Consider the following 10,211-nt stretch of genomic DNA (forward strand, 5'->3'; position numbering starts at 1 on the left):
ATATAGAAGAGTGATACAAAGAAAGACCAAGGACAATAAGGTAATTTTACGCAAACAAATGCACTCTCTGCATAACTCTAGAACCATCCGACGCAAGATATTTAACCCACTCTAAACTATCGGTCTTCAGTTTTTCCGTCTCTCTTGTTGTTCCAACAACAACGAAACATATAGATTTTTCACAATTCTTCATAATTTCAGGTATATTTTCTTCAAATTTTTCTACAAAATTCCTTCAGTTTTCTACCAACTTGAATTTTACGACTCAATTTTTGGGCTGATGTCTTCTTTATTCTGTTTAATTCTCTTTCCCAATTTTATGGCTAAAATTCATGGTTGATGTGAAGGTTTATATAAGAAAATAACAAATTACTGACTGATTCGAGTCCACACTTTCTGGAATTGAACCGTTTTATGGCTGAAATTCATGGTTGGTGTGAAGGTTTATATAAGAAAATAACAAATTACTGACTAGTTCGAGTCCACACTTTCTGGAATTGAACCGTTTTTCTTAACATCAAGTATTCCCATATCGATTCCTAAAGGCTATCCAACATTGTAGTCTGGATCCAGTTACTCCGTACTCTAGCTCTTCATTCTCTTTGTGTCACTCCTTCTCTGTATAAATGTCTATGATATCGAAATTTCTTCCGGGAGTAAATAGACAATTGTTAGTTCTATAGTGATATTCCCTTTTAATTAGATTGAAATCGAATTGAGGGCTCTTCTTCTACTCGCTCTGTGGAGATCTCATGAACTAAAATCTAACAACGACAAAAAAATAACAACATACCCAGTATAGTTCCACAAGTGGGATTTATGGAGGTAGAGTGTACACGGACCTCAACTCTAAATTGTTAGATGGTGAGTTTGTTTCTGATAAACATTTGACTTAATGAAAGCAAAATCACAACATTGATCTCACGCACTAAAACCTAGCTCAAAAAATTATGTGAACTCACAAATTTGTTTTTTGATATTCTCCTTTACATTAAGAAAATTATTGTGGTTAGTGCTCTTCATTACTTTTGCTATTAATTGCACAAGATAAGAATGTTAAGATGAAATTTGAATATATCCTAAATAGTTGTGAAGTTTCTTATTGCCTTTTGATTCTCATACACTAATTTAGACATAGTAACTTTGACAACCGGGTTATTACCTTATCTTCTTGTTGTATATAAACAATTTCGGGATGAACATCAACTCGCTCATCCCTTTGAAAACATATGAAGTAGGAACCAATATAAGTTATCTGGTATTCAAATGATTCATCACGAGCTTGAGGCATGTAGCAAATACCTAAGAGATCCTTGCATTTGCAAGAGTGTTTTTGGAAGATGACATGTATAGCCTGAGAATAGAGCTGTCTTTTTTGAACCATTTTCTATCTCCTTGGAAATCATTTCGGAAGATGTCTGCATTTGAAGGAATCTTATTAGCAGGTTGTAGATGTTATTCTCCTCTCAACATGTTTTGGTAGTTTTGTGGCATCAAAATGGTATTGACTTTGAATGGCTAAACTTTCTCATATTTTAGGTCTTCTCTTCGTTGTTATATTTTATACTTCAATTAACTTCTTCTTTTTATTCCTTGTGCTGTAGATAGCTGCAAAAATTCATTTAGTCGTTATTGTATCATGTTATCACCAAAATACTAAGAGATCCTTCTTGGTTTGTATACTCTCCTAACCAAAAATGTATTGAGGCTTAAAATGTTACCTTAGAAGTCTAATGAACCAACAGATCTGAAAACTCAAATCATGCATTATTGCCATCGTAAAATATGCTTTCCCTCAATGTTGTTTACTTGGAAGAGATACCCATCCAAGTTTATACAAATAACATTCTGCAAGAGTTCCATGGCCTATTTATGATCAGAATTATATTTTAATTGTCTTGATGATTATGTTTTTTTGAGTGAAAGGTCAAAAACATACTTAAAGTATCTCAGTTTTTCGAGTTTCATATCTAATCTATCACCAACTATTTATCAAAACACACTTCAATTAGCCATTGTTCCCACATAACACCTGAACAATGGGATATTTCAAGTAGGAAAAGGGAACAACTTGTAGTTGAGGTGCGTTTTGATACATAGTTAATGATAGTTCAAGCGGGAAACTCAAAAAATCGAGTTCTTTAGGTGTGTTTTTGATCCTTCAATCTTTCTCTTTGTTTGAAAGTTGCTACATAATCTAGACAAGACATTTACCTTTATAGAATATTTGATGTCTTTCACTCTAGAAAAACTATTTCCCCAAGATAAATATTTGTCTCTTTGGTCCTGACTTTCATTCATTTACATTAAGTAACAATATTACTGATCAAATTTCATTTGACATTGGCAGATAGTGATGAATTGGCGATAGTAACATTCCAAGTCAACATTTTGTCAGGCCTATCATTAAGAGAACAATATTATTGAGTTTATTGCCCTTTTTCTCTGTCCAATAACTCCAATTCTTAATCATTACGTTAGTTTGATAGAGCGGCAACTGATATACTCTCCTAATAATAGGATCTAGTTATTTGCAATTTCAAAGCTTAAAATCTAAAAATCAGTGTCTGCATTCAGTTGTATTTTATGCAACTACAGTATGCTTTGTAATATCTTTATATGCCTTTTGTTTTAGTTTTCTTATTAGTATAACATTGTTAGAGATAGATGCACAAATCAATCGCGAATTTGAAATAGAGTTACTTGAGCTAAATTCTATATTTAATTTTTAAGAAATCTATTTTTTATATATAAATATTAATTTATAATCTCATAACTTAGGATTAAAATTTCGAATCATAATCTAAATCGACCTATGAAAATTGAATAAATTAAATAATTTGAATTATATGTGATGGAATAGAGTACTCTTATTTGAAAAAATAAATGAGTACTACGATAAAAAAACCACTAAAAATAATATATTTGGTGTTAATGAGTTTCTTTTCCGCGGGTATTAACTAGTTCGAAAGCTATAAAAGAGACACCACCTACGCATTTTAGAACTCATCACCATCATATTACAGAAGCCCGCTTATCATATACGCTACCGGCGCATCTTAGAGTACGCCACCGGAATGCTGATCTTAACTGCCTCGGTGACGATGTCCGATGAAAACCCAAAACCCTGCTTAAGTCTTCCGCTGATCTGTCTGCAGTTTTCCAGAAAGAACTTGTTGGTAATCAATTTTTCCGGCGACCAGGTAATGCTACTGTTCTTCCCATCCATTAAAAAAGAAAGAAGGAAAATTCGAGAACTCGGTGAAGTTATACATGGGTATTCTTGGAACCCTAAATCAGATTATCTTGGAATTCGAGACCTTGATTAACTTGGAATTCTTGCATGCATTCTTTTTAAGAAAAAAAATCAAGAACTTGTAGTTTTCAAGAATATTCTTAAATACATATTTTAAGGAAATTAAAGAAATTGTAGTTTTCAATAATATATTGGCATTGCACCTATCAAGAAATCTTTTGAAGAAAATTATGTTGTTAGTCTCGCAGTGTGTGTCAAGAATTTGTTTTTTACTTTTTGAACAGCCTGGATGTTTCAATACTTCTTATGATTTACTAGGTAATGAATGGAAATTTGTGGAGTTGTTTTGGTAGTTCAATTATAAAAAGTTGTGATTTGTGTATTTTGAATGAAGACAGTCAATTGGACAGACTTTCGTAAATGCCCTCAGTGGCCATTTTCCTTGTATGGTCTAGAGTTTTTTATTTTTTAACATGGTCTAGATTTTTTGATTTTGTGCCAGGTAAGAGAATGGGGAATTGCATGTTTTCTGATTTTTTTGATGTGTTGAGGATCGATAGAGGTGGGCTGATGAGAATATGGCAAGTCGTGCTTATATGCAGATTTAATCACTTAGACTAGTCTCACAAAAGGCAGTGAACGGTGGGGCTCTTCAATGAGTTCTTATGTTCCTTTGTTTCCTACTTCTGATGACGATGTCATATCCTTTATATGAAAATTGATATACCTTTTCTCCTTGTAGTATGCTGTTCCGTTCGTATATCACAACTCTATTACTTTTTTCCATGAGATTTATGGGACTGTTCTTTTTATGTTTGTTATTCTTATAAGTAGTTACTCCTAGTTTGAACTTATCCCACTTTCCATCAGGTATCTGTTGCTATAGGCATTGGGACCTTCTATGTGAAGGTGGATGACGATGTTAAGTTTTAGTTTCTTTGACATTGATCTAATATATTTTGATGTGCAGAAAGTTTTGTTCAATTTATTATTTAATTCATCATCTGAAGTTGTACTTTCTTTTGAAGGATCTGGTGTTTCACGAGATGGACTGGTGCTGATGGGAGAAAAGTATTGTAATCTTTTTGCAAAATGTTCGACTGCCATCAACTTTTTTATAGTATTGATGATGTTGCTGAACATAATTTCTTCTGCCTGACAGCTATGATGTTCATAACTTGGACTGATTGTTGTGGTCTATAGGATTGCATGCATTACTCATCTGATAAGCTATTTGACAGTTTGTTGTTCACCCACATTCTCAAACCTTTTACTACACTTTATAGCTTATTCTCTTCAATATTCATATTCCTCCCTCTGAAGGGTGCACTCAGATTACTCCGGAATACTAGTAGTATTCTTTATTAAACTGTTCTTGAGAAAAAAAGAAGAGAAACTATCCTTAGACTGTTACCAATTAAAGTTTTAAAGCTTGGTGCAATCTTTTGAAGTCCTTTAATTTTGACCTAATTAAAAAATTGATAACCTATGATCACCGTATTTAATTTATTCATCTTATGTGGATTCAAATTCTGATTCTTCAAATATGTAATTGCTACGACAATATGCACATAGTAGTTGTCTTCTTCATTCCTGTAAGTAAGTTGACTAACCAAATTCTTTGGTTACATAATTAATATAGCGATTGACTGTGTTTTGACGATCTTTTGACAGCTTAAAGCCCGTCATTTAGCAACATGAACCTATTTGGTTCTACATCCGGAATTCAACAGACTAGCAACTCCAGTGTGTTTGGAACAATAACCTCATCTCCTTTTGGAAGCTCAACATCTTTTGGCGGTGAAGACTTTTTTTATAACATTTTTAAGCTTGCATGATCACATCCAAACTAAAAAGAATAGTGTGCAATTTTCTCAGAAAAAAAAAATCACTATCATCAACATATTTTCTTTGTGCAACTTTCTGCAGTTAAAAACTGCCTCTGTTTCTAGCTGGATTTTGAAACATTAATATGTCTTATCAATTAAATTTTCCATAAAATGCTCTCTCGTCTCTTTCTAAACACGCTCAGAAGAAAAGCCACTTGAGCTATTTCGTGGGAATAACCTATAGACACTATTTGATATGTTGTTCCCATGATTTCTCTGCCAAATGGATTAAGTACAGCTTTCTTTTTTCGCCTGTGTTCCAGGTGAGGATTGGCATATAATATGGATACTACACTTAATACTTCCAATTTCATGAAAGAAGAGATATAACACTTACTTTCCTAGAGCAGCGAGGCAGCTTTGGAATTGGTTGAAAAGCTAAATCTGCTCCTTGTGAAAGTAGCTGTGCACATTGAGCTGTACTCTTCTCCAAAAATGTTAAAAGTAATAACTGCAATACCTCAGTGGGATTTCTTATGGTGGGTAGTGTTATTGCTTACTATTTCTGTACCCGATCTTGAGACAGCTATTGATGCTTGTTGTTGTCTTTAATTAGTGATTAGAAAATCAATTCAATCTGCTTTTCCAGCTGCAGGACCATTAGCCTTTAATGCAGCAACGAATGCTACATCTGGTCAAACACAAAACATATTTCCGGGCTCGTCCACTTTACCGACATTTGGAAAGAAATATGACGTTTATAGTGTGGCCAATGAATCTCTCGTGTGGTCCAGGAATGTCAATGTCGCAGACTCCTCCATTCTTGGATATCCAAGAGCTTCTGCATTTGGTGTTCCAAGCAACTCACACTTCACCCCCCCAAGATTTGATTCCTATTCCTTTGGCCAACCAGCAGTATCCATGTCAGGGAGCAAAGGTTTACTTTATTGTCCATTTTCTCATGTATTGGAGCAGATGATATAAGATTATATACTGTTCAACGTGCATTACTATATGCCTTACATTGATCTGAAATCCACGTTGCTCTTTTGTTAAACATAATATTAGTACCAAGTACTACATGTTCTTATTTTATATTGTTGGATATCCTAAGTGCTTAATCTAAGGTCAAATTTGCAAAATAGGAAATGAAAGTACAACACCTTTGCTCAAGAGCTCTGGTTTTGGAAAGTCTGCATTTGGTTAATCAGAAAGGAAAGTAGAACAGCATCATACATTGCAACTCCAGAGAAATATAGCACAAGACCCGGTGGTGCAAACATTCAATCCATTTGTGGAATGCAGACTTATCAAGATAAAAGCCATGACTAGTTGAGGTTTGAGGACTACCAGTTAGGTGATAAAGGTATCCTTAACTGTTCTCATATATTAACAACATGCTTTTTAATTTCTCCACTTGTGCATTCTTGATAACTGAATCTGGGCATGTTCCTTTCGTATTCTTCTTTTTTGGTAATGTGTTTATGCTTCTTTGTGGGTCTCATATGTTGGTTCAAATTAGTTGATATATAGTTTATGTGGTTGTATTTATTCTTCTCCATATCCATGATATATACTTGAGAACACGAAGATCTGCTTCTATATATTGAGAACACTTTTTACTTCCAGCAATTTTTCATGTTTATTATCGCGAAGAGTTCTTGGTATTACACTCTCTCCTTTTCAATTTTTTTGTCCGGTTTTGACTTGCTGGAGTTTAAGAAAGTAAGGAATACTTTTGAATCTTGCGGTCTTGAAATAAAGATATGTAGAATATACCGAAATGTCCCTTAATCTTTTGGTCTTAATCATGCCATGTGAAAGCTGGAACTATTGAGCTGCCAAAACAGGAAAGAAACATTCTCTTTTAAACGGACTAAAAAGAAAAGTAAGACAAACAAATTAAAACGGAAGAAGTTCATAGACTACCATAAATGACCAGGTGGACAGATAGATAGTGTGCACTCGTATTACTCTGGAATACTAGTAGTATTCTTATTAAACTGCCCTTTGAAAAAAACTATCCTTAAGACTTTAAAAATTTTAAAGCTTGGTGCAATCTTTCGAAGTGCTAGTAACTTAATTAAAAATTTGACTACCTATTGTCACGGTATTTATTCATCTTATGTGGATTCAGATTCTGCTTCTTCAAATATGTTATTGCTACCTTTATATGTGCATATCTTCCTTTAATTAAGTTGATTAAACGAATTCTTTGGCTCTGTCCAAATACACTCAGAAGAAAGACCAATTAAGCTGTTGCATAGGAATGATCTACATACACTCGTTGAATATGTTATTCCCATGATTTCTCTGCCAATTGATATGTACAGCTTTCCTTATCGCCTGTGGTCCAGGTGAGGATTGAGATATGTAGATGCTACACCCAATACTGCCAATTTCATGAAAGGGGAGATCATATTTACTTTTCTAGAGCAGCGAGGCGGCTTTGGAATTGGCTGAAAAGCTAAATCTGCTCCTTGTGAAAGTAGCTATGAACATTGAGCTGTACTTTTCTCCATAAATGTCGGTAATAACTGCAATATCTCAGTGGGATTTCTTGTGCCAACTATGGATGCCTTGTAGTTGTCTTTAATTAGTGATTAGCAAATAAATGCAATCTGTTTACCTAACTGCAGGGACATTAGCCTTTAATGCAGCAATGAATGCTACATCTAATCAAACACAAAGCATATCTCCGGGCTCATCCACTTTACAAACATTTGGAAAGAAATATGACGTTAACAGCGTGGCCAAGGAATCTCTGATGAGGGATGCCAATGTCTCAGACTCCTCCATTCTTGGATATCCAAGAGCTCCTGCATTTGGTGTTCCAAGCAACTCACACTTTGCCACCCCAAGATTTGATTCCTATTCCTTCGGCCAACCAGCAGTATCCATATCAGGGAGCAAAGGTTTACTTTACTTTATGTCCGTTCAATGTGCATTACCATATGCTCTACATTGATTTGAAATCCACGTTGATCTTTTGTTAAATATTAGTACTAAGTACTATTTATTCCTACTTCATATTTTTGGATGTCCTAAGTGTTTAATCTTTAGATCAAATTTGCAAACCAGGAAAAGAAAGTACAGCACCTTTGCTCAAGAGCTCTGGCTTTGTAAAGTCCGCATTTGGTATTAATCAGAAAGGAAGCAGAACAGCATCATACATTGCAACTCCAGATATAGATTGCACATTACCTGATGGTGCAAAAATTCAATCCATTTGTGGAATGCAGACTTTTAAAGATAAAAGCCAGGAGGAGTTGAGGTTTGAGGACTACCAGTTAGGTGATAAAGGTATCCTTAACTTGTTTTCTTATCTGTAGCTAACAAAGAAACTTACCTTGTATTTCATCAACTTTTTTGATACTTCATGGATGAATTTTCAGGTCAGAAATGTGGTTCTTCATGTGGTATTTCCGGTACACAGGGATTTGGTATCATCGACAACACACGGCCTTTCATATCACCAGTATTTAACCAAGCAACTGTTGATCAACTTTTTTATTCCCTTTTTCCAAGTACATTTGTAGTGGAAAGAGCAGAGGTTGACTCTCTATCAAATGAAATTTCTACAGCAACTGCATCTACCCCATTTCCGAAGTCACAGTCCATTTCCCATATATTTCCCCCCAATACATCATTGTTAAACTCTTGTGGCACTGGAAGTAGAGTGGAATCTACTGCCTCAGATGTTTGTTTTTCTCTGTGGATCCATTCAAGGCCGTTTGCACCTTTAAATCCATCTTCCAATTCTTCCACTACCTCCACCTTTTCTCCATTAAGGAATCCATGGTCTTTATCAACATCTGCCCCTCTATCTCCATGTTCAGTCTCACCTTCCACATATCCTTTGTTAGCAAAATCATCTGCCCATGTTTTTGGTCAAAAGAACACTTTTTCTCCCACTCCTGTTTTAACTACAGGAGGCGCTCCACAATCCACATTATGCTTGAATTGCCTAAAGCAGTCTCAGCCTACTCCACCAGGACTTTGTAATGTTTCAAGCACTCCACTTGCTGTGAGTCAAAATACTGTAAGTGTTTCTCAACGTATATGCAATTAGATCTCATTTATATATCTCTGCCATTTGCTTTCTTTCATAAAAAATATAAAAGGCACCTTGTAGTCTATAAAATCGGTAAAGGACTTCTATTGTGATGTTGTACATCTAAGTTGTTGCTACTCTTGCAGCCTCTGTTCTTTTGTCCTCTGCAGCCAGAAATGACTCCTAAAGTTGGAGCAACACTTCCAACAACCAAAGCTTCTCACCATCAACAGGTACTTAATGCAGTATGTCTTGCTCTTTTTGAAGTTGTTAGTATGTTGGATTGTAATCTATGTAACTAATCCTCCCAGCACTTGTTTTTTTTAAGAAGGTGCTAGTTGCTCAGAAATTGGACGTGGAATTTGTCAGCCAAGTATCAATGACAAACTTAACCATCTATTATTTTACTTTACTGCGTTTGTTATTAATTGTCACGACCCAAGCCTAGGGCCTAGACGCGACACGGCGAATGAGACACCCGAAGGTACCTCACCCAAGCCTCTTAGCATTCACTAAGCATTTCATTGGTAATGGTAAACAATAATAAGCGGAAATAAAAACATTTATCCATTTATGTCCAAACATACCTCTACTAATAGACTTGGCGGGGCTAAGACATGTCCCTAGCTCACCCTCAATATAAGTGTCACGAAATGCCTTAATAAAAGTCTTACTATTCTACATAACAAAAGCTTAGAATAAAAAAGATGTTCCCGAAACATGGGAACTCACCACTAGCAAATCTTCAAACTAATACGAGTTAGCCACGTGGAGGAGATCGAGGAGCGACGTCGGTTCCTACATGGTGATATCATGTAGGCAAAAGTATGCATTAGTACTTTGAATGTACTAAGTATGTGAGTATGCTATGAAATGAAGAACATAAGAAAGACATGAGTAAGCAATATGCATAAGTGAATGCATGCATTAGACATGATCATAGGAAACTTTAAAATATTCATTTTTGTGGGGAAGTGACCCTAACCGACATTTAAGACCATGAGAGCTATTACATGGAATCCAACGTAACCCCCTACGTTGGCACGGGGAGTCTACTTGTCGGGTAGGACTC

The 10,211-nt window shown here is 35.2% G+C and overlaps 1 pseudogene; it reads left to right on the plus strand.

The window, feature by feature from the left end:
• The first annotated feature begins 4,804 nt into the window (after positions 1–4,804).
• Positions 4,805–9,625, plus strand: LOC129874425 (nuclear pore complex protein NUP98B-like; annotated as a pseudogene).
• The last annotated feature ends 586 nt before the right edge of the window (positions 9,626–10,211 follow it).

The sequence above is a fragment of the Solanum dulcamara genome, chromosome 11 (genome assembly GCF_947179165.1).
Source record: "Solanum dulcamara chromosome 11, daSolDulc1.2, whole genome shotgun sequence".
Lineage (NCBI taxonomy): Eukaryota > Viridiplantae > Streptophyta > Magnoliopsida > Solanales > Solanaceae > Solanum > Solanum dulcamara.